Genomic DNA, 26,692 nt, shown 5'->3' with positions numbered 1-26,692 from the left:
TGGCCTCCCCACTTCCCCCATTGGGCACACCTTTCCTGGGCTCAGTCTGATAGAGCCACATCAGCATGCATCTCAGATGGCCTCGAGGGTCCAGCCACAACCCAGGGTCCTGGAAGGTCTGCCAGCTGGTGTCCCAGCAGAAGGCCTTGGTACTTCCTTGAACCAACAGACTCAGGATGGGCAGTCCTGGCCACACAACAGGGAACTTATGACCAGGAGATGCCAGCTCTAGCCCGATTGGGCTTCTCCCCTCTGGAACCCTTCATCATCACCTGTAGAACAAGAAGCTCTCCTCATGAAGCACCAACTGGCAACTCCACACCCCTCAGCTTTTGACCATGGGTAGTTTCCCTGTATCCCAGAGCCTCAGAGTGCTCACGTGTAGGATTGCAGCATGAATATGGGGTGGGCCATTCAGAGATGGACAGGAGCAAGCCTTGTGAACCTGGTATTGAGGAAGGGGCAGTCCAAGGCCCGGCTCCTGGCTTGCTGTCCTTAGAAAAGATGGGGAGAGGAGAAAGGAAGACTTTGCTGTCATGGTTCTGCAGAGATTGGTCACCTTTGGCATTTAAGCAGCTGCTAATGAGTCCCTGAGTCCCCTGCTTGTTGAGGAGGGCTCACCTGAATGTCCTGAATATCAAAGAAGGTCAGGTTTTCAGAGGTCTGAAAGGGCTAGAGACCATCAGAAGCTACCACTGTGTGTCTCTTTGGTCAAGGTGTGTTCTGGGGCCAGAGGATAGTTTGGGAAGTCAATTCCAGGGTGGAGAATCTTCCTGCAGTATGCTTGGGAGGTGGGGGTGGGAAACTGTTGAGTCACAGGGGCTTCCTGACATTCAGTGCAGGGGCTGGAGAGCCTTCTCAGTCAGCAGAGTTCTTTAGCTCAAGTCCCAGGAGCCTGGGCAGCCTCTCGGAGGCTGCTTCTCTCTGCAGGTGGCTTTCTACTGCACCTTGGTGATCTGGGCACAGTGAGTAGGAATGACAGCCCTGACCCTTGATGTTCCACTTCCCTCCTTCTGGGACATAGGTCACCTGGCTCTCCCCTTCAGGGGTGAGAAGCTCTCTTCTCTTCAAAAATGAAGCAACCAGGGGATCTTTTGTCCTTCCCGACACTCTCCTGCTCTCCACAGCAGTGAGAAGATGTCTTCTCATATGCGGGGAACTCTGGCATTCAGAAGGAAGGGCATCTGCTTAGGCAGGCATGCCCTTAGCTTTGTGCCCTTGGGCAGGTGTCTTCACTTCACTGAGCCTCAGTTTTCCTCATCTGTAAGTGGGTCTCATCATGTGTTCCCTGCACAGCTGGGTGGAAGTCCCTGGAATGGACTTTAGGACTGTCTGAGACTCAGCAAATGCTGTGCCACTTCCTGTTCCCTTCTCATCATTTGTCCATGGTGTGTGAAGTTGCAGCACAAATCAGGGATCTCTGTTTTCCCAGCAATAGTGCAAACTTCATAATGCCTTTCTTCAAGATGCATAAGACAGACTGCTTAGAGTCAGGGCAGGGCCAGTTTGCTGTCATCTGGGTTTCAGCCCCACAGAAGGGCAGTCAGCACACAGCCACCCACAAGTCTGACAGGTAGCAGCCCAGCGTGTTTCTAAGGAACATTGCAACCCAAATCTTGCAAGACTTTCAGGCCAGTGAAGATTCTGGCAACACCCTATGAAATCATAATATTCACAAGTCTATCAGGTGTCTCCCTCTGGGAGGAGAGCCACTCTTGCAGACACGTTAGCAAACTACTGTCAAAAATGGGCTTCAGCCAGGTGTGGTGGCGCATGCCTGTCGTCCCAGTGACTTGGGAGGCTGAGGCAGGAGGATCGTGAGTTCAGAGCCAGTCTCAACAACTTGGCGAGGCCCTAAGCAACTCAGTGAGACACTGTCCCTAATAAAATACAAAAAGGGGCTTGGAATTTGGCCCAATGGTTTAGTTCTCCTGGGTTAAATAGCCATTTTTTTAAGACTCCAATCAAGGAGGAAGACCATTTCTTGGTTCTTTTGTAACCAGGCAGAGTCCAGGTGTCCAGGAGTCTGTGTCAAGGCAGAACAGCAGGTGCCTGCAGATATTGCCAGTAAAAGCACCCTGTGGGCTCAGAAAAAGGTGGGCTGGTCCCTTACCCCAGGCAGAGGCCCATTCAGGTTAGTGTTGGGAGATAAGCAGCCTCCTTTGGATCTCCAGGGAAACTCCACTAGGAAACAGTGTTAATACCGAGTAACGACTCTGCACAGAGAATCTGGCTTCTGCCTACATGTTTCCTCCAGCGCTAGCTTATTTCTCTTTCTGATGTGATACGTGCTAGGGTCGTGTGCCAGTGGCTTGGAAGGCACCTCTTTCTGATTCATTTATGCATAAAACAGATCCCAGGCATGGAAAGTCAGAGAAAAGACCTTGGTGGTTTCATATTGCTTAGAGTCAGGGAACAAAGCAGAAGGAGGGCCAGGGTTGGGGAGAGGAGTTAAGCTGGAGCTGAGGAGTCCCCTGCCAAGAGGAGATGGGTCCTGAGTCCAATTCAAGGGGTCATGGTGTCTACAGTACTGGACTGAGTGAGCACCCCAACTGGGAGACCTGGGTTCCAGCCCATGATGGGTCCCTAAGAGGTGACATGGCTTTGGGAAAAAACCACACCTGCCTGTTATTTCCAGAAATCACCTCTAGGTTTCTGCAGACTCCACTTCCTTTGCCTGGATCTCTCTCCCATTCCTTGGTGACTTGCCCTTAGTCTAAATATTATCCCCCTATCCACCAGGTACAACCATATGCATTTTTGAGGCCCCCATACATACCCTCTACTCTTTGGAGCCTCCTTGGGGTTGTTCAACTAAGCTGCTTCTGCTGTCTAAGTCTGAGCTTCTACATGTGTAAAATGGAGACACCAAGGAGGTGTCACCAATGTGACATGCAACCAATGACTTTTGCTGATTCTGGGTTTCTGCTTGTGACTGGAGAACATGGCGTTCCCATTCCCCTGAACCTCCTTAGAATGCAATTGAACCCAAATGCAGCTCCCGAAGTCCTCTGAATATACCACCCATGCATGGTTGTACCGACCTTATTGCTATCGGGGAGGGACAGTGCTCGGTTCCCCATCAAGCCTCCGTGTACCTGGTCCAGTGGGAGCTCATCAAATGGTCTGTTTCAGGAAAGATCTCAAGACTGTTTCCAGATGCCATGTTGTCGACTGGGAGCTCACTGTGAGTCCCCCTTGGACATATCAGCAGCCATCTGTCTTCTTATCCAAGCTGCCTCCATTCAACCCTCAGCCACAATAGCCTTGAGGTTGACAAGGCTGGGATTGTCCTTCAGAGTCCAGCTGAAGGTGCTCAGGCTGCAGACCTTGTACAGTGACTGTTCAGAACTGGGTGGACTTTGAGAATCTAGGGCTCCACTCTCAGTAGAAATGACCAAGATCCCCACTCTTGGACATGATGCAAAGATGCTTCTGTCTGGTTCACGACTGCCCCCCAGGGCAATGGCAGCAGGCAAGCTGAGGGGTGCCACGGTATTCCTGCCAGTGTTAGGGACGGCTTCCCAGCACCCACCCAGCTACGGGAACACAACACACCTCACCCTAACAGATTCTAGTGATGTCTGCGTGTTGAGGTGGATATACTTCAGCTAATGGAAAAGTCTTTGATGGTTTATGGGAGGGTTATGATGCCAGGTGATCATGATATCTGTGAACTGTGACCATGTGTGTGTGTGTGTGTGTGTGTATGACAGAGAGAGAGAGACAGACAGACAGATAGAGACAGAGAGAGAGGAGGTCCAGATTATCCGGCCAACTGAACTGTAGCTAAGGAGGTCTGACTAATGTCTTACTAAGGACAAGTACAACCCAAATCTCCTTATCTGGCTCTGCCTCATCTACTGGCATATTTTAGATGCAGTAGCTTCCCCTGTAAGTCTTCCTAACTTGGAGGCCATCACTTCAGATGGCCTAAGTGTCACCATCCACATAACATAAATATGGGCATAAAGGAGACCTGAGCATGCAAAATCTGCCCCTTCAGAGACACCAAGTCACACCAGACACCCACTGGCTGACCCTCCTCCAGCGTGGATTCCACAGACCACCTCTGCTCCTGCCAGCCAGGTGTCACACCTGAGTTGAGACGTGTGGCAGGGAGATGGGGCAACCTGTTGGTGGTGATCAGCATGGGTGCCAAGCCTATGCATGGTGGGGCAGCTCAAGCTGGGCTTCAGAAATATAGGATTTGAAACACTGAACACATTATCAAGCTAGGAGGGTTTGTTTGTTTGTTTGTGTTTTGGTACCAGGAATTGAACTCAGGGTCACGTGACCCCTGAGCCACCTCCCCAGCCCTATTTTGTATTTTATTTAGAGACAGGGTCTCACTGAGTTGCTTAGGGCCTCATTTTTTAGCTGAGGCTGGCTTTGAAGTGGCGATCCTCCTGCCTCAGCCTCCCTAGCTGCTGGGATGACTGGCGTGAGCCACCTCGTCCAGCAAGCAATGACTTTTGTGAAATATGAAATTCACATAAATGAGGACTTTTTTAGATAACAAAGGTGCTAACTTTCTGCTGAATCCTGTGCCGGCAGGTCTGCATCCTAGGAGAGATCTACTGAGATCTAGCCTCATTATTCAAAGTCTGTTCCAGCCTGGTGTTGCCTGGGGCTCCTTAGAAAGGCAGAATTGTGTGGACTTGCTGATGCAGAAGCTGAACTAGGTCTCGGGGACCTCTGAAGCACATTCCAACTGGGGACACCCAGGCCACAGGGTCAGAAGATTTCATGGTGGAGTTCTGTCACTGCCTCCAGATCAATGGTGGGATGGGATAAGCCCAGCCCCCACTCCTTGGCAAGCCCTTTAACTCTTTTTAGGTCTGAAGGTCACCTGGCACTAGACCTCGAGATCTTTGGCAAGTTCACTCTGATGCTTTCATTCGCTGATTTTAAAGGGGGCTAATTAATCATGGCAGTGACCTGAAAAGTCTGTAGGGAAGGTAAGTAAAACCAAGCCCTCCCCAGGCTGAGCACAGTGCCTGGCAGGTGTCTGATGGAATGTTTACTAAATGTATTTCAACAGCCCTGTCCCTCAGGAACAGGGCCATGCCACGATGGGACAATGCTCCCAGAGGAGGAACTGGTTCCTTCCCTCTTCTGTCTGCCTCCTTCTTCCCTGGGTTTGCAGACTGGTGATTCTTCCAACAAGACTCCAACTGGAAGCATCCATAGACCCCGAAGTGGGTCAGGAAGGTGTGGAAGCCTCCAGAGTTGGTCTAAATCCTCTGCTGTCTGCCATGGAGACTCAGACTCAGCGTCCTCATCTATCAATTGGGAACAGTTAAATACCAGGGACCATTTCAAGGGTCACTGTGGAGAGCAGAGGGGCTGCTCCAGAGGCCATGCTCAGAAAGGACAGAGGGTCTGCAGGTATCAACAAGACAGTGATGGCCATTGTCATCATGACCATCACTAGAGACAGCAAGGAAGGACAAGTTCAGGCTTTAGCTCAGTTTGGGAAGGAGGAAGTCAGGTAGGAATGAGGGGGGCCACTGGCACGGGAGGCAGGGGAAGGCAGGGACCCTGGGGATGTTCGCAGCAGCTGGACCCAAGGCCTCTGCCAAGGCCGGCGGGAAGGAGGTGGGCAGGTGGCACCTGTCGACTGGGGTGATGGGAGCCATGGAAGGCGTGGGGCAGATGGTGGGGATGGGACCTGAGGAGATGCAGGCGGGCAGACTCACATACACCTGTGGGCCGACTGCTGCATAAGCTGGAGCTGGTAGACGGAGAGGCAGTTGGCACCGCTGCACACACTGCCCTACTCGCCCTTGCACTCCATGACACACTGGGCCACGTCATGTCAGCCACCTGGATCTTGTGGCTGAAGTAGCACTCAGCACCGAACTCCAGCCTGGTGTACAGGTAACCCCTGGGGGAGGCTGCTGTCAGGCGGGGGCACCCAGGACCCCGACCGAGACCCCGCACATGCACCCCGGCAGACAGGGGCCTTTGGGAGAAAAGGACACCCCAAGGTCGTCAGGAGAGCCCAGGGATCCAGGAGATGGGGTGAAGGAAACTCCAAGAGACCCCCAAGAGGAGTCAGGGAGGCTGGGGAGTTGGGGGCCTTGGAGGTGTGGGGGGGGGGACCCTGAGGTCAGGAAGACCCAGAAGAGGAACAGGAGCACCCCAGGGCCACCCCTCTGCCCATCTCTGCCTGAGGCATGGCCCACCCACATGACTCACCACCCATATCCACAGTGTATCCTCCTCTGCCATGTGTCCCCACCCACTCCCTTGGTCCTCCCTGTCTGGGGACAGGAGACATTCATCTCTCTATTCCAGGAAACATCACCCAGGATTGATGCCTCCATGTCCCTATAGGATTGGAGGCAGGGGAGGAGCACAGACTCACTTTCCTTCTGAAGGTGGTAAAACTATGCTCCTGACCCAGCCAAGGAAGAAATGCCTTTTACAAAACAAAACAAGTCAGGCATGCTTAGATTTTTAACTTTTATTTTTCCCCCCCGTAAGTATGGAATCCTTCCTAAAAAGGACGCTCAGTGGCTACATGGTCTAGAAACAAATGACGGGCTGGCTCTTGCTCTAGCCCCGGGTCTGGGGTGCTTGGGAGGGGAGGGAGACAGGCTCTGCTCAGCCCCTTCGTCCACGGTGGTCTCTGAGACATGGTGGCCTCAGGAAGCAGCCTGCAAAATACCGGGCACCTGAAGAGCATCCTGTGGGGACCGTCAGCTCCCTGGATGGCATGGTCCCAGATGGAGGGACATGCCCAGCCAGACCTGTGGCCTCCACACCAGGTGGCTTGGGTCAAATGTGGCATTGCTGCAGCCAGCTGCTCACTCGGGCAGGTGGGGCAAGAGCAGCTTAGACAAGCCGAGCATCTTGGGACCCGATGCCCAGCCAAATACTGGGGCTGGCAAGCCTCCTACATCTGCCCCCTCAGCCTCCTGTCTTTCCAGCCCTGGTTCTCAGATATCCCAGTTCTCTCATTTATAAAGACCCCACTGACAGAAGCAGCACTTTCTGAGAACAGGGCCCAGAGCATTAGCAATTCCAAGGCAAGAGAGACCTCATCACTCAGAGGCCCAAAGGACAGAGGCCTGGGGAGGCAGGGGACACATCATTTCTGTTTCAGGGAAAGAACAAAGGGGCCAGGGAATCTCCTGGGTCAGGAGGGTGGAGGTTCTGAACTGTACTCACAAACCCCCAGGGAGGTGCTGCCAGCAGCTAGTACACACTTGAAGAGGTAGTGCCTCACTGGAGGTCCTTAGGTGACCGGGGACTTGCCCTGGGAGGGAATTGTGAGGCCCACCCCTTTCCCCTGCCTCTCATTTCCTAAAAGGTGAGTGACTGTAGTATTTCATGTGCTCCCCCCATGATGCGCCATCTCCACACAGGCCCAAAGCAACAAGGCCCCTCAATCGTAGTTTGGAAACCCCTAGACTGTGAGCCAAAATACAACTTTTCTCTGTATAAGTTAATTGTCTCAGGTATTTTGTTACAGTGATGGGAAGCTGATGAACACAGAGGGCATGTACCTTCTAAGGTGCTGTGGTTTGGATGTGGTTTGAGGGTCTCCCAGGAGTCCATGTGTCAAAGGCCTGGTTTCCATGGTGGTGCCTTGGGGAGGTGGAGGAGGCTTAAGATGTAGGGCCTCGTGAGACATCTTGGGTCACTGGGGGTGTGCCCTTGAAAGGGATTAAGGTCATTCTTGTGGGACTCTTGGTGGTTCCTGTGAGTCAGCTGTTATAAAAGGAGCAAGCCTGGCCCTTCCCTCTCTCACTGCTTCCTAGTTTATGAGATGATGATTCTTCCCACACACTCTACTATCAATACCTAGAGAACTCCTATTCATCCTTCAAAACCCAGCTCAGGGTCCTACCTTTGTACTCTGTACCGAGTCCCCCATGGGCTCCCTTCACCCCTTCATGTCCCCACTGTAAGCGCTCCTGGCTCAGCACCCATCCTGCTTCAGTGTCTGTAGCCCAGCATGCTCATCTGCTGAGTGTGGATCACGGCACTCCAGCCTCATAGGAAGCTGTGCGCCAAGTGCTGTGGGACAGGGCTTGGCAGGAGCGAGACTTCCAAATGGAAACTGCTCAGCCTGTCCATGCCTCACTTTCCCCAGCGAGATGGGGAGCCCTGTGGCAGGGTTGTGGCTGTCTGGCCCCTGATCCCAGCACATGTGCACAGCCAATGCTGCTGACCTGAGCTGACTCACTCAAGGGCTCTAACGCTTCCTGGCTGTCACCTACCGAGGGGCCTCTTCAGCACATCCGGCCCCTGTGGTGGTACCAGTGCAACCCATCTCATGGGTTGCTCTGGGTACGTGTCCATCTCCCTCCTAGGCTGGGAGCTGCCTGAGGACAGGGGCTCTGTGGAACCCCTCCATCTCCCCATGGGTTGGCAAGTTCATTAATAAGTCCACGTCATCAAGGACTTGAGGTCCTTCCCAAGCTGGAGAGGGTCCTGGGTTCATGACTTTAATGGTGGGCTTCTCAGGCAGCTAATTATAAAGGGGACAGTATTTGTTAAGCAGGGACAGTAGGAAGAGTCCCTCAGTGGCCACCCATTAGCTCATTTCTGCACAAGCCATACAGCTGTGACCAGTAGAGCTTGTGACCCTCACAGTCAGCCAACTGAAGTGTGGTAGTAAGTGGATTCAAGGTCTCCCTTTGAGCCACCACAAGGTCAAGGTCCCAGGAGACCAGGGGAGGAGATAAGCTCAGTCCCATGTGAGCCCTAGGGGTCCTGTCCCTGTTCACAGGTCTTACACAGACTCATCTGCTCTTTAAAACTCACTCCCTCCACTGCCAGGCACATTCTTTGTTTTTCTGGGGAGTGCAGGTGGGTGGGATTGAGCCCAGGGGTGTTTACCCCTGAGTCACATTCCCATCCCTTTTTATTTTATTATTTTGAGACATGGTTTTGCTACCTTGTTGAGATTTGCCTCCAACTTTCCATCCTCCTGCCTCAGCCTCCCGAGTTGCTGGGATTACAGGCCTGCGCCGCCCCCTGAGTGCACAGTCTAATCAAACTCATTCTAATCAGCTTCTGCTCAGATTGGAAAGCCTGTCTGGAGAGCTGAGTGTTTCTCCCAGGAGAGCATTCAGGGGTTTCTATGCTGAGAAACCATCAGATGCCCCCATTCCTGGGCCCTCACCTCACCCTTCAAATGAGCCTCGTGCAGACAGAGTGTCCTGCTCACACAATCCCCAGCCACATGCAAGTTCTCTCAATCCTGTTAGCTTTCAGCTCATTGAGGCATGTTTGGCAATGCCATCGGCTACCTGGCCACAGGCCTGATGCTGGACTCTTGCACACACGCTCCCAAGGACCACAGCTGCACCACTGCTGTTTAAAGAGCATCAGGTGATGGCGTGATGCTCGCCCACCAACCCCACGCTCTGCCCACGGCACACTCGCTCCAGGGTGCAGCCTCACACAGTCACCCTGCAGGCCCGCTCATCCCTGTGTGTGCACACGCATGTGCACTCACAAGCCTAAGTCCTGCTCTCCTGGCGCTCACGGAATGCCCCCTGCAGAGCAGGAGGGAGAAGGGAAAAGTCGACATGGAGCAGTCTGGGGACCACGGGGTGCCTACTGTTCAGCACAGTTGTCCTGGCAATGGAAGATGGTCATCTTTTTGTAGTTGAAAAAGGACACGCCTCTCAGGGCCCACCTCTGGGTGTCATCGAGGTAGCAGCAGATGTACTTGGCTTTGGAGAGAAGTCAGGTATGGGAGGAGACTCAGCACGCCGCAGTGGCTGGCCTGGTGGGGCCCTGGGTACTGATTCCTTCCTTCTGGGGAAAACAAGACTGGAGGCCGGGGTCTTGGTGGAACCTGATCCAGGAGGGGCCTGGGGTTTTGTAGGCCCACTGGGAGTGGGAGGGAGGCTTTTGTGGCCTGGGCCTTGATCTCCTGGTGACATCTGGGTGCCCAGAAACCCAAGCCAAGGTCACTCCCTGAGCTCCAAATGGAGCGTGCTATGCCACCCAGGATAAGGCCCGTACTAAGGCACCTCTAGAGACTTAACCTCTGACAGCACCTCGGCCATTCCTGCCAGCCACCTCCAGAGGCTTCTTTATGGTGGGGGTGAAACTAACAATTCTGTTAGGTTGAAATGGAGTGGTTTGTGTAAATGTCCCTACCATGATGTCCTGCACATAATAGGTGTGAAGTTTATGTAAGCAGATTAAGTAGCCATTCACAGTGTTGTTTAAAGTACTTTACAGTTTGTCTCTATGGTGGTTCAAGGCAAATGCTCCCATCCAAAGGACCATTTCAAATTGTATAAACAGCCATCCAACTATAAACCATGCACTTATTTTTCTTAAAGCAATAAACTTTCCTATAATTCATGGTGAACAGTGAACTCTCATGCAAAAGGCAGGACTTTACAGTTTAGTCTTTTCCCATTTTTTTTTTTTTTTTGGTACTGAGGATTGAACCCAGGAGCACTTAAGCACTGAACCACATCCCCAGCTTTTTTATGTTTTTGTTTTTTTTTTAGAGACAGTGTCTCACTAAGTTCCTTAAGGCCTCACTGAAGTTCCTGAGGCTGGCTTTGAACTTGTGATCCTCCTGCTTCAGCCTCTTGAGCTGCTGGAATTACAAGAGAGCACCACTGTGCTCGTTTCCCTTACATCTTAAAATTACTATTATTATTATTTGGATTAGCACTTTGGTAAGTCCTCTTAAGTACATTGTCTCCATTGAATCTTTACCATAATCTCATGAGAATACTAGTCCCATTCTATACAGAAGAGGAAACGAAAGCCCAGAGAGGTTATGGCTTTGCCCAAGATAACACAGCTTGCACTCATAAATCCAGAATTGGATGCAAGCAATCTGGCTCCAGAGCCCACATTCTGAACTTCTTGCTTCTTGAATCAGGGGATCTTCTCAATGCCCCATTAGTAGCGGGAAGCCTTGGAAAGGTGTCCTGCCTGAGATAGACACTAATGGTGGCTGAACAAAGCTCCAGTTGGGTCTCTAAGACACCCACACCAGCTCTTCCCACTGCGACACACAAAAGCAACTGGAGGTGGGATGGTGGATCCAGCCAGCACTTTGAATTTAGTGGACCTCAGAGGCTCTGACCAAAGAAAATGCTAAAGTGCCAGTCTAAACAGTGAACCTTGCTCTCCCATGCCTTGTCGTGAGGAGCAGGGCCTAGCAGAGGATGCCAGCCTGTCACCAAGACATCAGGCCCCAGATGCTCCCCTGCCAGGAGCAGTGTTCCCAGCTCTGCAGGAGACGAGCCTCCACAGGGCCCCCTGGTATTTCTCCAGGAGACAGGAGCCCTGCTCAGCTAAGAACTGCTACCTTTAGAGGAAGCATCACCTGCCCGGAGCAGAGACCTCAGACAGTGATACTCTGGAGGTTCGTAGCTGCTTTCTGGCTCGTGCCCACTAGGCAAGCGCTGTCCCGTGGAGCCACGCCCCTGTCCTGTTCAGTCTGCCTTCTCATGAACCCATTTCACAGATGAGGTGACAAAGCACCACTACTCTTCCCTGCATCAGCCTCACAAGCCAATCTTACTTTGGGCACATGGTGTAAGTGCTGATTGGCAGCTACTGACATCCCTTCTGCCTCCCTCTTTTCTCAATGAACCAGGAGCCAGGTACTCTGCCCAGCTTGCAAGGGCCTCCCTTCAAGTTTAAGCTCAGGTCCGCCTTCCAGTTATTTCAAGGGAGTTGTGCTTCCTCTGGACACACGGACTTCAAGATAAAAGGGCCACAGGAGGACCTGAGTGAACAGGCTGGCTTGGAGAAAGTGGCAACATGACTAAGGGGCTGTCAGTTTAGGATGAGGATGGGTGTGTCTGGTCACCCAGGGGACAGCGGTCACATTGGATAGATCTAATTACAGAATTAGATCTAATTACAATCTAATTACAGAAGTGAAAACGTATGTACGCAGGTGGCTTCATAGCTCCTCTGTGGCATGGAGGGGTGGACCCCGTGGGCACTCTGCCTGCAGGACACTCCTCTTCCTGGTTTCCAGATCTTGAATCCCATAGGGGCTACCAGATTGCCCACCTAGAAGAGGACACCCTACTGTTCACTGAATTGCTGCAGGTTAAAGCCTCTCCTGGCTAATGGCGTTGGTATTGTGTGAGTCCAGAGCTTCCAGCAGCCACCATTGTCTGGAGCCAGCACAAGCCAGGAGGACCAGAAGGGAGAGCAGAGAGGAGCCAAGCTGACCCTTCCAGAAGGATGCTCAGCATGAAGTCACTAGAACTCCAGGCCAGGGAGCCCCTGTGTTTTCTTCTTTAGTTGAAGCCCCAAGTGGGGTTTTTCTGTCCTTTGCCACCACTGGGGCACACTGACCAATCTGTGCTGATCTCTAGCTATGTCACTTAGTCACTTGCCCAAGTTCACCCAGGAGTGAGGGTCTCAGACCCAACCCAAGTCTAGGTCCATCCCTTCCCGTGTGCCACAGTGCGGGGCTATCTGCCACCTGTTCAGACCACCCTGGAGGGGGATGGGAGAAGCTGGGTCCCCTGGGATGTGCTTAGGCAGCCCCTGTCCCCAAAGTCTGCACTTTGAAGTGCTGGGCTGCCCCCGCTTCCCCTCCAGCAGGCTTGAACAGAGACTTGTTGATTGACCTCCATGCCCTTATCTGTGAACAGGAGGGAGAGAAGACTCAGGGCCCTTCCTTATGCGGGTGTGTTACATACCAGGGCCTGATGAGCTGGCAGAGCCCTGGGGTTTCCTACCTGTCCTGGGAGAGACCTGGGAACCCCTTTCCTGCTGGTCTTGGGTGCAGGCTGCCACCCACATGACCATCAGTCCTGTCCTTGGGGCTCTATGGCCCTGCTGGGCTCATCAGCATGGGGACCGAGAGGCCCCTGCCATCTTCTTCAGTCTGTCCTTGGGCCCCTCTTCAAATCCTTTTGTGGCAGCAGACTCTCTTGGAGACGGGGGTGAGGGGTGGTCAGGTGTGTCAAACAGGGACAGGCTCCCAGGTCACTTGAGGGTGGATTCGCGGCCAAGCTCATGCTATCAGCTCGTTTCCACGGTGACCGACTACAAGGGTGGCCAGGACCCCTTAGCTGGGCTATTTGTCTTAAGCCCAGAAACCAGCATCAGGACCCCTCCTCACGGCGGGGTGTTTTTCTTTCCTAACTTTGTCCTGTTGCTCCAGTTAACCTTTCACGCAGTTCTGCTCTCCCGGAGCAAGGCAGTCTCCTCCCAGGGCTGGATGCAAAATGGCTCGTGAACAGACTGGTGATAGGAGGTGACTCGCTGTCCTGGAGTCAGGCAGGTCTAGGCTCCAGTCCTGAGGACAGTGCCACGGGAATCTCTGAATGTCACTCAAGCTCTTGGAAGTAGGATTTTTCTCCCTGAAAAGTGGAAACAAAAATTCTATTAGGGATGCTATTTATTGAAAGAAAAAAAAAAAAGAAACCAAGAGTCTTAATCCCCAGGAACTCAGAATGCTGCCTTATTTGAAATAAGATCACTGCATATGTAATTGAGTTCTGAGGCCACACTGGAGGACAGTGGGCTCAATCCAATCTGACCGCATTCTTTCTAAGAAGATGGCCATATGGGGTTGGGTGTGGTGGTGCACGCCTGTCATCCCAAGCAACTTGGGAGGCTGAGGCAGGAGGATCATGAGTTCAAATCGAGCCTCAGCAACTTAGCCAGACCCTAAGTGACTTAGAAAGACCCCTTTCTCAAAATAAAAACCCTGTTTCAAAATAAAAAATTAGAATGTGCTGGGGATGTAGTTGAGTGGTTAAATGCACCGGGGTTCAATAACTAATACCAAAAACAAACACACACACAAAACAGGCACAGTGGTGCATGCCAGTCATCCCAGCAGCTCAGGAGGCTAAGACAGGAGATTCACAAGTTTGAGGTCAGTCTCAGTAATTTAGCAAGGCCCTGAGCAACTTAGTGAGAACTTGGTGAGACCCTGTCTCCAAATAAATAAATAAATGAACAAATAAATAAATCAGGCTGGGAATATAACTCAGTGGTCAAGCACCCCTGGCCTATGAAGAGACAGGGACAGAAGAATGCCTTGTGTCAACAGAAGCAGAGGATGGAGTAACAGCAGAAGCCAAGGGAGGTGATGGCAGCAGGGCAGAGGCACAGGGCAGTTGTCCCCAGAGCCCTCTGGAGTGCACAGCCCTGTCAACCCCTTGATTTTGGACCTGTGAGCTCTGGAGGTGTGTGAGCCTCAACCCCTGGGTTGAAGGACCTGTTTAGGGAACTCAGCTGTGGTGGCCTCAGAAAAAAAAAAACGCATCGATTGTCCACTGATGTTACACACAATGAGTCTGCATGCCGAGCTGAACACAGGGACCTGCTCAGACTGGAAACTCAAGTAGGTACTCTACTGCTAGGGACGCTCCGCCACCCTGGAAGTGGCCCTGGGGCTGACCACTCCAGGATGTCCGTGCTTTACGTGCAGGGACTGGCATTTCCTGTTCATGTGCAAGGGCCTGGGGGCAGGAGAGTCCCACAGCTCCCTCCACTGCTCCTCCCCCAGGAGGCCACCAAAGGGTACACCTGGTGACCTTGAAGCTGCTCCCTGATGAACTGTCTCCTGAGTGATTTTCCCATTACTGTGCATTATGTTTTCAAATTAGAAATAATTTCGACTCCTTGTGGAAGAATTTTATCAAAGGAAAGGTGCTATAATGGGGGAAGCGGGTTACACCATTAAATATGCCAAAAGACGCTGGAGATGCAGCTGGCGATGTGGGAGGGGAGACACCAGCTCCTGGCAGGTTGGCTGTTGGGGTCCGGCCATCTTACTCCTGGGCTCTGTCTGTTTTAACATATTCTAATTTTTCTACAATGAGCATGTATGGCTTTGATAATTGAGGGTTAGTGTTTGAAAATATAACTTCTTTTTTTTTTACCTATCTGTCTTCCCTTAAGGGACTGTGAATATTCCTTAGAGGAAAAACGTTTGAATTATTTCTAAGTCCACATCTCCCAGGAAGGGGCTAGGCATACAATAAGTGCATGATGAGAATGAGGAAGGAAGGAAGGAAGGAAGGAAAGAAGGAAGGAAGGAAGGAAGTCAGTCAGTCTCCAACCATCTGCATTCAAATACAGGTTTACCCTCTCCTGCCCAGCCCCTCCCCTCTGCCTTGCTGCCTCCAACAGAGCCCTCGCTGGCTTGAGGAAGCCCGTGTATTTAGCACCAGGTGGGAGAAGCTGCTGAGCTTTAATCCACATGGTTGTCTATCCTTGCTGGGCTCTGAATAAGTTCCTCCTGGACAGGCTGGATCTGTGTATCCTTAATACCACTGATCCCAAGGCTGCCTGTGGACAGCACCAGCCAGGGCTACCTTATGCTTCTTTCTTTCTTCTCTTTGCATTTCATAAACTATAGAGCATTGCTGGGCTCAGTGTGCAAGACTAACTAGCATAGCAGCGGAGAAGGCTCACACACTTTGGAGTTAAATGTACCTCGTTTTAAACCTGTTTTTCCATGAACTACCTGTGTAACCCCGGGTGAGTGATTTCTGGGTCTCAGTTTTACCATCTGTGAAACGGGACAATCTCTGAACTGAGTTGGACTAATTCAATGAAAGACTCACAGGTGTTAAGTCTTTAATGATCAGTCAATAGATATCAGTTACTGATAAAAACAACAGCAACTAATAAGTGACCTATGGTATAAGCCAGAAGATGAGATGAGCATTTTTCACATATCATTTCATTATGATATGAAAAGTAAATAAAGCTTGATGGCATGTAGTAGTTGCTCAAGAAAGGGTGACTAGTAGCAGAGGCAGCAGCATATGGCGGTTCAGCAGCATCAGTGAGGGATGGTTCCAGCATCCCCTGTGGATACCAAAATCAGCAAATGCTCAAGTCCCTTGCATAAAATGGTGTCATGTTTGCACAGAACCTGTGCACACACTCCTGGAACTTTAAGTCATCTCTAGATTATTTACAACTCCCAATACAAAGTGGATTCTATGTAAGTAGTTGTCACTCTGTATCACTGAGACAAAATGGTAAGAAAAATGTCTGCAACCTTTTTATTCTCGATTATTTTCCATCTGTGTCTCATCGAATCTGAGGGTGTGGAACACACAGACATCAAGGGCTGACTGTTTCATTCTCACAACAAATGGAGACATGGTTGTGCATGTATCAACTGTGCCAGGAGGATTGATACCCTACAAGGCATCTAGACAGGTACAGGCCATGACCATTCCTACGTGGGCCAGGCAGGAAACTCCAGGGAGCAGGGTTTCATGGAACCTGGAAGGGGCAGTTTCCTGGAGATGGAAAAGCTGAGACTTGGCAGTCCTCCTGGGAGTGGGGGACCCACCATGTGTTCCTCCAAACACTCATCCACCCAATCAGGAGTGGAGAGCCAGCTCAGCACCAGGCGCTGTCCCAGGTGCTGATGAAACTGAGACAAGGACAGGCATCCCTGACTTCCAGGAGCTGGCAGGGTACCAGGGTGCTCTCCACAGTGATAAGGGTGGTGCCCAAAGAGAGGCTGGGGGATGTGGTTGTGACCAGGTAGGAAGTGGGACCTGTTGGGTCACCCTGGGAAGCATCTGTGTAAAGCAAGGTTTGAGTGGAGGCTCAAAGGAAGGGAAGAAGGGAGTCTTAGAAAGATCTGGGGAAAGAGTATCCAGGGTGGAAGAACAGCCTACCCAGAGTTCCCGAGGTAGGAATGGACTGGGCATGCCTGGTGAATGGCAGGAAGATGGCCGAGGGGGACATATTCCAAGGTGGGGTTGGGAGGTGGCCAGGCAAGTGGGTCTGACCTTGAATCATGACAAGGAGCTTTGGGGTTTTCCAAGGAAAGGTGGAGCTGGGTGTGGCCAGCCTCTCCAGTGGGCGGTCGTCCTGCTTCACCTGTACCTGTGAGATGGGCTCCTTCCCAGGCAGACCCCACGAGCACCCCTGAATATCTCTGATCATCTGTGCTGGGCTGGGGGTGCCAGATGCTTTCCTGAGCATCAGTTCCCTGAATGCTCGGAACTGCCCGGAAGGGAGCCATCATTATCCCCATTTTACAGATTTCAAAACTGAGGCCCAAGAAGGCCAAGTACTTCGCCTGCACCACATGGCTGGATGGGGTGGAGGTGGAGTGTGAGGCCCAGGCCCCCACCTGTCTTGCTGTGTCCCACTTGCCCTCTCCCTTCCCAGTGAACACTGGGGTCTCCAAGAGGCAGAGATCTAGGGAAGTCCCCAGGGCAGGAGCATGGAATCTGCTGGAGGCCTCTGGACTGGGAGGAGCTCCTTCGGTCACCCCGCGTCTCTCCATGGTGCAGAGAGGACTTTCTGTGAGTTGAATCTGTGGACACAAGGCTGGTCAGGTGTTCCCTCTACCTCAGTGTATTCTCCCAGCCATCTGGCCTGAGTTCTGGGGACCACATCCCTGTCAATCTCATGGATTGCCGGGTTCCTCCCCAGCACTCTAGGCAGATGGGGATACCGGTAGACTTGGAGTGCTGTCACAGGGAGACCTGGTTCAAGCTCCAGGGCTACTGCAGCCGAGAGCCAGTGTCTTCACTCCTGCCAGCCTGTGTCACATCTGTCAGCTAAGCACAGCATTCTATGTGTCATGTTCAGCCCAGGGAATTCAGTGAAAATCAGCAAAGCTGTTTATGCCTGATGGACTAAGAAAATGCAATCAAACATGGCCAGGGCAGTGGTGTCCCCTGTGGACCCATTGCCAAGGACCCAGAATGTGGACCATTGGTGGTATGGTGGAGCCCAAGCCCTGTCACTTGGTAGCCAGGAGAACACGGGCTCTTGGAACGCATTTCCTCCTCTATATCACAGGAATCATGGCAGCCAAGTATAGATTTGTGAAAATAACTCCAAACATGCCAAGTGCTTATAACAGGACTGGGCCCTGAAATACCAGAGAGCTGACTGGTGTGATTTTTGTGTGTGTTTCACAGTTTGGAGGAAGATGTGTGGGGGGTGTGGGGCGGAGCTTGAAGCCCTGATGGACAGCTGGGCTCAAATGCAAACTTGCTGATTGACAAGTTGTGCAAACTTGCACAGGCTGCTTAACCTCTCTGAGCTTCAGTATTTTTCTACTGTGGAGTGGGGGTAATACTGAAATCTTGCAGTGTCTATGAGCTTGGGACAGATGGTTCCTATTAAATGCCAGTGCTAGAACTGTATTACCCTCTGGCGTGTCCCTCTGTCCCTCTCCCAGGCCCTGATCCATAGTGCTCTTACCATGCTTCTCTTCCTTCTCCTGGAGGGCTCTCCCCTTGGGGGCTCAGCTGGAGGATCCCCCATAGTTACCCAGTTTGGCTCTCTCAGAGGCGTCCTTGCCCTTTAAGGAGGGTCTGTGCTTGCGGGGATGCTGGAAGCTTCACCCTCTGGGAAACCCTGGGCCAGGTGCAGGTTGCCCAAGAAAGGCAGCTCATTGCCCTGGGTGGAGCCTTCCCTGGCCAGGCTGGCCTGGCTCTGGGATACAGCAGGCTTGCCCACCAAGCCAGAGTGCAGGAAGACCAGGCTCCCTGTGGTCAGGTAGAGCAGCAGGAAGGTGAAGAAGCGCACAGGTTCCCTGCAGAAGTAACACTGGAATTTAAACCAGAGTTTGGCCATAACGGGGTCATTCCGGACTGGCTCCCAGGGCTGAGTTGGATGGGAGGTGATGGAGGGGGCTCAGGGTTCCGGGCTTCCCCTAGGGATGGCACCCCTGGGGGTTCTCAGTCTTCTTCCACCTGCAAAGGTGGCTGCCAAGGACAAGAACAGGTCCAGCACTTGGTTGAAGCCAAGAGAAAGGCCACCCAATTTCAAGGTTAAGGTCAAGCTGGGCTTCTTGAGACCAAGTAAGGGACCATTCAGGAGGGGGTCCCATGTCCCTACATCTTGTTGTTCATCTCAGAATTCCCAAGTGATGCTGGAAATGGCAATTTAGCAGAGGGTTCCGGGACAGTCCACCCCTGGTCCCTGCTGGCTCCATGGGCCTGAGGAGCTGGATGATCTCACCAGGGCCTTGATTCTGACCTCTTCTCCCAACTGGGCCCAAGCTCAGAATGTCCACCCTCTGGGATCAGAAACCAGCAGGCCTCCAGCTGTCAGGCATCAGGACACTCGGTTGTCACCTGCAAAGGACCAGACACCAGCATGAGGAGCCCCTCGCCACGACAGAACTTACAGGACACGTGAGCATCCTTCACCCAGGATGCTGAAGATCAGGGACAGGAGGAACCGGGGAATGGTGTGGAGCACCTCAGGGGTGGAGCAGAAGGGAGCCCAGGCCTGGGTCTTCACCCCCAATGGAGAAGCAGGAGCTTGACTTCTACTGGGTCCTAGTTTGGGGATAAACTTTATCTTAGCCAAGAAAATGTTCTTTTAGGCTGGTGACAGACAGATGTCCCTCAGGACCCATGGAGAGTTGGTTCCAAGACTGGCCCCACCCCACAGATACCCAAATCCAGATGCTCAGATCTCTTCTAGAAATTGCACAAAGTCTTTAATCATCACCAGATTGCTCTGATACTTGGTGCAATGTCAATGCTATATAGTTTTTATACTGTATTTAAGGAACAGGGACAAGAAATAAGTCTGTGCATGTCGTGTGTTCAGCACAATAATTTTTTGGAGTATTTTTGGTCCATTGTGGGTTGCATCTCTGGTTGCAAAATCTGCAGACAGAGAGGCCAACTGTCCTCTGCCCACATCTCCTGTATGTTTGTCAAATGTGAATGTTGGCATGTGGATTATGTCCCCAAAGCAATTCCTAGGTCCTGTGGAACTACCTGCTGGGTCCAACTGATTTTAAATTTACCCAAATTCACTCATTTTTCCCCCAACAAATACTTAACAAGACCTCTCTTATGCACCCAGATCTGTCCTAGGAGAGGAGATAGAGGAGCCAGAGGGATCAAAGCCCTTTGCTCACCAGTCTCAAGTTCTGTGGGCAGGAATCAAATCCACAGGCCCTCTCCTCTACTCCATGAAGAACAGTAGGAGGGACAGTGGTGTTATTCAGCAAAACATGCATTCATTCCATGTACATTAAGCATCTACTTTGTGCCTAGCTTTGTGCCAAGCCTTACTTCCTTCTTTTCGTCAGTCCTGTGGGAGGTAAGGATCTCCCTAGTTCACAGATAAGGAAACTGAGATCTTCTCACTGGTGGGAGTTAGAGATGGAATTTGAAGCCAGGATGGTTCAAAATCTCAAAGTCCATCTCTTAATCATGGCCTTTTTGACTCTGCCTTTCCCTCCATGCCATCTGGACATCACTTGAGAATACAGAGACATCTTCAGAGCCTTAAGCCATCTGTACTTCTTCCAGTTACATACAGGGGCTCAACTTTTCTCAGAGAAGGGCCTGAGGAGCATCTGATTCCCAACAGCCCGGGAGCCTGGTCCACATGAAGATTCCTGACCATCCTGATCAGCACCTCTAGCTGAGGGGGAAGCCTACAGGTGACCTCGGAGGATGGGACGAGGAGAGTTGAGAACCACTGCTTCGTGAGTTAATGCTCAGGATTGTCGGCCAGGAAGAAAAGCTGAATGTAAGTTAGGGACTGCAATAACTCCATTTGGGCAATTTGAGCTGTTTCATATTCTCTGCAGAAGGGTTGCAAGACACTCCATCTCAGTCAACACAACTAGGTTCAATCGTCAGGCAGTGGAGGGTCTGAACTGGGACAGCCCCTCCTCATCCAGAGAGCAGCAGAAGAGTTCAGCTGCAGTTTAGAATCTGCCATTCCCTTCATTCAGGAACTAAGTACTGAACACCTACTATGCACCAACCTCCTTGGCATTTGGAATAGAACAGTGAACAAAACAATAAAAAAGACGTATCCTGTGCAGTCAATCTATCCATTCAATCATCCATCCATCTCTCTGTTCATTCAGGTATCCATCCATTCATTCATCCAACCAAAGATCCATCCTTTCTTCCATCCATCCATCCATCCATCCACACGTCAATCCATCCATCCATCCATCCATCCACCCATCCATCCACCCATCCATCCATCCATCCATTCACACATCCACCCATCCATATCCATCTATCCACCCATCTACCCATCCGTCCATTCATCCATTCATCCATCCATTCATCTCTTATCCACCCAGGCATTCACTTATACTTCCATCCATTTACAAACACATGTGATTGCCCACTAGGTAATCCCAAGTCAAGTGGTAGAAAGGAAACAAATTAGGCAAAATTGATTAAGGAGTTAATAATTCATAGAATTAAAAAATAACTTGAAGAACTGAGTTTTTAGGCAAAAAGGCAAACATAGAGCAAATTTACTCAATAAAAGGAAAATGTTAAGTGTGTATTAGGAATTAGAAGAGCAATACCGCAGAAACATGGTTTACTATTACAAGAAAATAATATGTACTACAGTGTACTCAAAATAAACTGCTGAATTATCACACTGCAGTTGAACTTCCAGCTTTTTTACCCAATTTCCTCATCATTAAGTCAATGAAGGCAGAGCCTCTGTAGTCGTGGTCACCATATGCCCAGTACCCTGACAAACTCAACACACAAAGCAAAAGCACACCTAGTTCCATCACATGCAGGGCGTTTCCTGGGAGCACCAAGTGGGTTGTTTGCCATTCACCTAGAACTGAAAATGACTGAAGAAAATGGAAACCAGACTAGAACCATAAGAAAGGGAGAAACCGAAAATGGTCATGAGCCCTTATTTCTAGTACATGGGTTATTAGTTACCTAAAACATAAAAGGGGGAATTAACACAAATTATTTTAGAAGGTAAACAGAATGTGAACCCAATTCACATTATAAAACTAACCATTTAGAAATTGCATAACAAGTTGTTAAAAATCTCTTACCAATGCCTAATAAAAAACCATTTGTGGGACTAAACAATCAGGGTTCTCACAGTGTAAAGTCTAGGTTTCAAATACAGCTGCTGCTATTTACTAAACACAGGTTCTGACATAATTCCTAAGCTCAGGTCAGCTTCCTCACTCATGTGGGATGCAGCTGTTGCAATGGGGTTTCCTTCAGTTGGTTTTCCTAGGTATGAAATCCAATCCATCACAAATGATCATTTCTGCCTTATTGGACATGGTTTATTTCATTAACCAGAGATTATAGGATGTGCTTATGTGTTTTGCCAGTGTGGAATACTAAAGATCATGAACTTTCACAACTTTGTGATAGTAGCTTGCAGCCTGGTAAAGTGGGCATGTACTGACCCATGGTGAGTTAATTTGCTCAGACTACCAGTTTCCTTATCTGCAAGGGAAAAAGGAAGGACTGATTCCATTGCTTTATGCCATTAAATTCCAAAATGATAAGGAAAATATAAGTAGAATTTGAATCTTCAAAGTGTTACTATTCCCATCTTTCAGAGGACATCATGTTTTTATATTTGAAACTATGCATATATTTAGGGGGAATATAGGTCTCATGAATTTGATGTTTTGTACCTTCCATAAGAACAGTAATTCTTCCTAAGCATTTTAAAGACTCTCAGTTCCTTTAAGAAATGAATGAAATCTATGAATTTTCTCCCCATATACATTTTATATATATATATATATATATATATATATATAACATTTTGTGCACTCTGCACCTGTGTATGTAGAAAAACAGGTGGATGTGAAGTCTGCATACAGCTTCAGGAAATCCTGCATGTTTTGAAGCATAACCTTGGGGGCCCTGGCAATGCATGGCTCCTTGCTCTGGGTCATGGTTGGTCTAATAAAACATGAAAACTTAAATTTTGAGTAAATTTTCAAAAATCGCCTCTAATTTTGCAGTGTCAGAATAGTTTAAAAGGACGATTTCAAATAATTTTTTAATGAAAATCTTGTGGAATCTCCTGAGTAGGACATGCCCCCTAGTCCAGGTGAGTAGAGATACAGGTCACAGGATTTTCTCTGAAGAGGATCCCATTCTTACAGATAAAATACTTGGTATCTCCTTCACCCAGCAGGTATTGGGTCTGGAGTGGTCTTCAAGTATCTTGTGGTTCAGATGCCTTAGCTGTCTGATAAGGAAAAAAGAGTCCAAAGAAAGGGAAGCAATGTCCTCTGGGTCTCACAATTTCCCTTAGCCTTGCTAATACACTAGCTTTTGATTGCTAGGAAAATTATGTAAAATTAATACTTACTTTACTTCTCCAAACCGTTCAATTTAAGGATGGTCTCATATGACCTCTCATTTGGGGCTTCCATGATCTATTTGATAATTTAAATGTCCAGAAAAATAATATCCCATTTAATGATTAAAGTTATTTCAGAACCCAATAAAATATGTCCATATTCCATAATCCAATATATCCAGAGAACTCTGGATTCTCTTTTCCTTTTGATGGATACAACTGAACTCTCAAAGATAGCCAAACACTCCCACATAATTTCATATCCCTCTACAGAGATAACACAGTGATTATCTGATTAGGGTTGTGCCAGGAATGTACTTATATTGCATTTTTTATTTTGGTTTTTGGAGAAGAGCATTTTCTTTGGAGGAACACAGAAAACCATCAAAAAATTGTTTACCCTTTCAATTTTTTTCCTAGTGTTCAACACCTATGATTAATTCCAAGATTATGATATTCTTTTACGCTGTGCCCTATGTGCTCTCATACACAGGGCCTGCATTCAACTGCATGGTGTCAGCTTTGCTGGAGTGACTGGCAGTGAGATGCCCTTGAGATCCTGGGCTCATGACGATAGAGCACACTGTGTCGCAAAGGTGAAGAAAGAACCGGTGACTTGAAATCAGTGGCAGTGTTTATTACAGGTAAGTTCTTCTCATGAGAAGAGTTCAAGTGAAAAAAAAATAATAAAAAGGTAAGGTACAAAAATTCCAACCTGTCCCAATATAGTTCATGAGGATGGACTCAATCAGAGGAAGAGAGGAGGAGACTCTGGGTGTGCAAAACCCCATAAGCCCCAAACATTGGCAGAAACCTCCTAAAACTCCATAACACAAATTCTCTAGCCTCCCAGCAGTTCTCCAGCTGAACTGGCTGTCCACCACTGTGGAACATTCAATGGGGACTGTAACTTGTATTTTATTCTTCATTCTGCTGAGTTTTTCCTCACCTTGATTTAAGCCCTTGGGACACCCTCTCTTTAGAGGCAGTCATGTTGCGAGACTGAAAGCAGAACTGTCTGAGGTGAACCTATTTTCCAGAGTCAGCTTTTGAACAAAAGCAAAATTCTCTGTCCTCTCATAGACCTGGGAGCATAAAGGATCCTCCACAGTGACAGACTGAAATTTACACCCTCTTCGAAGCCCTAGGGAGTTCATAAACAGGTTTAAATGCAGTTGAAGAAATTATTTCAGCCTCTCTTAAATACTAGTCCTACCTATTTTTTCTTCACTCTCTGCCTTTACTCCACCCTCCACCCTGACAGTCACAGTGTCTGTTGTGATCTATTCTGTACCACTCTTGGCAACCAGGCTGGACCTGTCCCTTGGGAATTGGAGGGGTCTAGAGGACTTTTAAAGCATACAATCAACTTAGTGTGACTGGAGAACCCTGCCCTCTTGTCCAGAATCACATGGTTACGTCCTATAGCGGAATCTTGACCACATCCCCATTTTCCCCTCTCTCTCCAGGACATACACACTGAGGGAGTCCTTTTATCTCAGTTCTAATCACAGAGGCCAGCCTACACTGTGTCTAGTAGGAAATTCTTCCTGAAACTCGACTGAGGTTGCATCAGCCTAATTGAATTTATTTGTACCTAAAATTGCATACCACAGGCCAGGGATGAGGCTCAGGGGTAGATCAATTTCCCAGCATGTACAACTCCCTGGGTTCCATCTTCAGACACTGTAAAACAAACAAGAACACAGATATCCTATACCATGATGTCAATCTCTATAATCCATGTGATAAAATTATTTGAAAGATCATCATGTGGATCATAGTATTTGAAGAAAACCCCAAGATTTAGCAAGACCGTTCCACACATCCAATAAGATATGAAATCTTTTATGTGGACTATCTCATTCAATCTCTTTTGTTTTCTTTCTAAATGCTTTTTTTGGTGCATAATAGTTATACCTAACAGTGGGGTTCATTTTGACATATTCATGAAGGCATTTAAAGGCTTTGCTTCTTTTTAATCCCCACTGCTTCCCTTTCTCCGTTCTTCCCCACTCCCTCTAATCTCTCCTTTACTTTACTGGTCTTGTTTCTTTTCATTTATTTACTTAAAAATTCATGCATTAAAGTTATACATAAATGTAGAATACACTGAGATATATTCATGCATGCATACAGCAAATTTGGTCCATTCCATTTCACAAGTCCGTCCCTTTACCACCCCTGCTCCCTCCTCCTTAATCCCTTTCCTCTACTGTTCTTATTGCTTCTGCATATTAGAAACTATTCAACCCTTAACTTTCTGAGACATTCGTATTTTCTTTAACATGAAGTTCTCCAGTTTTATCCATTTACCAGTAAATGATTTAATTTTATACTCTATAACTGAGTAAAACTCCACTGTGCATATGTACATTTTCTTTATCTGTTCATCAGCTGACAGGCACTTATGCTGGTTCCATAAATTGACTATTGTGAATTGTACTACTATAATCATTGATATGCTTGGGATTTTAGCTCTTTTGAATAAATACCAAGGAGCGGATAGCTGGGCCATGTGGTGTGTCCATCACTAGTCTTTTGAGGAATCTTCACACTGCTTTCTAACACTGTTGTACTTGTTTATAGTTCCACCAGCTATGTGTGAGTGTACATTTTCCCCACATCCTCACCAGAATCTATTGTTATTTATAATCCAGATGATTGCCTTTCTAACTGGAGTGAGATGAGATCTCAGTGCAGTTTTGATTTGCACTTCCTTGATTGCTAAGGATGGACTTTTTTCATATATTTGTTGGATAATTATAATTCTTCTTTTGAGAAATATCTGTTTAGTTCATTTGCCCATTTATTGATTGGGTAATGTGTTTCTGTGTATGTGTGTGTGTGTGTGTGTGTGTGCATGTGTGTGTGTGTTAAGATTTTGAGTTCACTACATATTCTGGCTATTAATCCTCTGTTGGAAGAGTAGCTGGCAAAGATGGTCTCCCATTCTGCAGACTCTCTTCATGCTCTTAATTGTTTCTTTTGCTGCGAAAGTTTTTAAATTTGGTGCCATCCCACTTATTGATTCTTGGTTTTATTTTTAGTACTTTCAGAGTTTTGTTAAGCAGTTCGGTGCTTGTGTGGCTATGTCGTTAGTGTTGATCCTATGTTTTATTCTAGCAGTTGCAGAGTTTCTGGTTTAGTTTTTAGGTGTTTTTTGTTTTTTATTAGTTCCAATTAGTTACACATGGTTGCAGAATGCTTTTCAACTAATTGTGCACAACTGGAGCAAATCCTCTCTTTTCTCTGTCTGTACACAATGCAGAGTCACAGGTTTTGTTCAATTATAGGTGCACATAAGGCAATAATGTCCATCTCATTCCACCATCCTTTCCACCCCACATCCCTCCCTTCCCTTCAATCCCCTCTGCCCAATCCAGAGTTCCTCCATCCTTTCCTACCCCCCCCCATCATGGATCACATCTGCATATCAGAGAAAACATTTGACCTTATAGCAGCTCAATTCACAATAGCTAAACTCTGTAACCATCCTAGATGCCCTTCAAAGATGAATGGATAATTCCTAGGTCTTTGATTCACCTTGGGTTGACTTTGGGGCAGGGTGAGAGACAGAGATCTAATATCATTCTTCTACATTCCAGTTTTCCCAGCAAATTCTATGAAGCAG

At 48.8% G+C, this 26,692-nt stretch overlaps 1 pseudogene; it reads right to left on the bottom strand.

The window, feature by feature from the left end:
- Positions 1-18,549, bottom strand: part of LOC124973809 (WSC domain-containing protein 2-like) — a 41,728-nt pseudogene extending 23,179 nt beyond the window's left edge.
- Positions 18,550-26,692: the final 8,143 nt, after the last annotated feature.

This window comes from Sciurus carolinensis, unplaced genomic scaffold, assembly GCF_902686445.1.
Source record: "Sciurus carolinensis unplaced genomic scaffold, mSciCar1.2, whole genome shotgun sequence".
In the NCBI taxonomy this organism is placed as follows: domain Eukaryota; kingdom Metazoa; phylum Chordata; class Mammalia; order Rodentia; family Sciuridae; genus Sciurus; species Sciurus carolinensis.
Note: the sequence above shows the minus strand (reverse complement) of the source record. Positions and strands in the feature narration are given on the sequence as shown.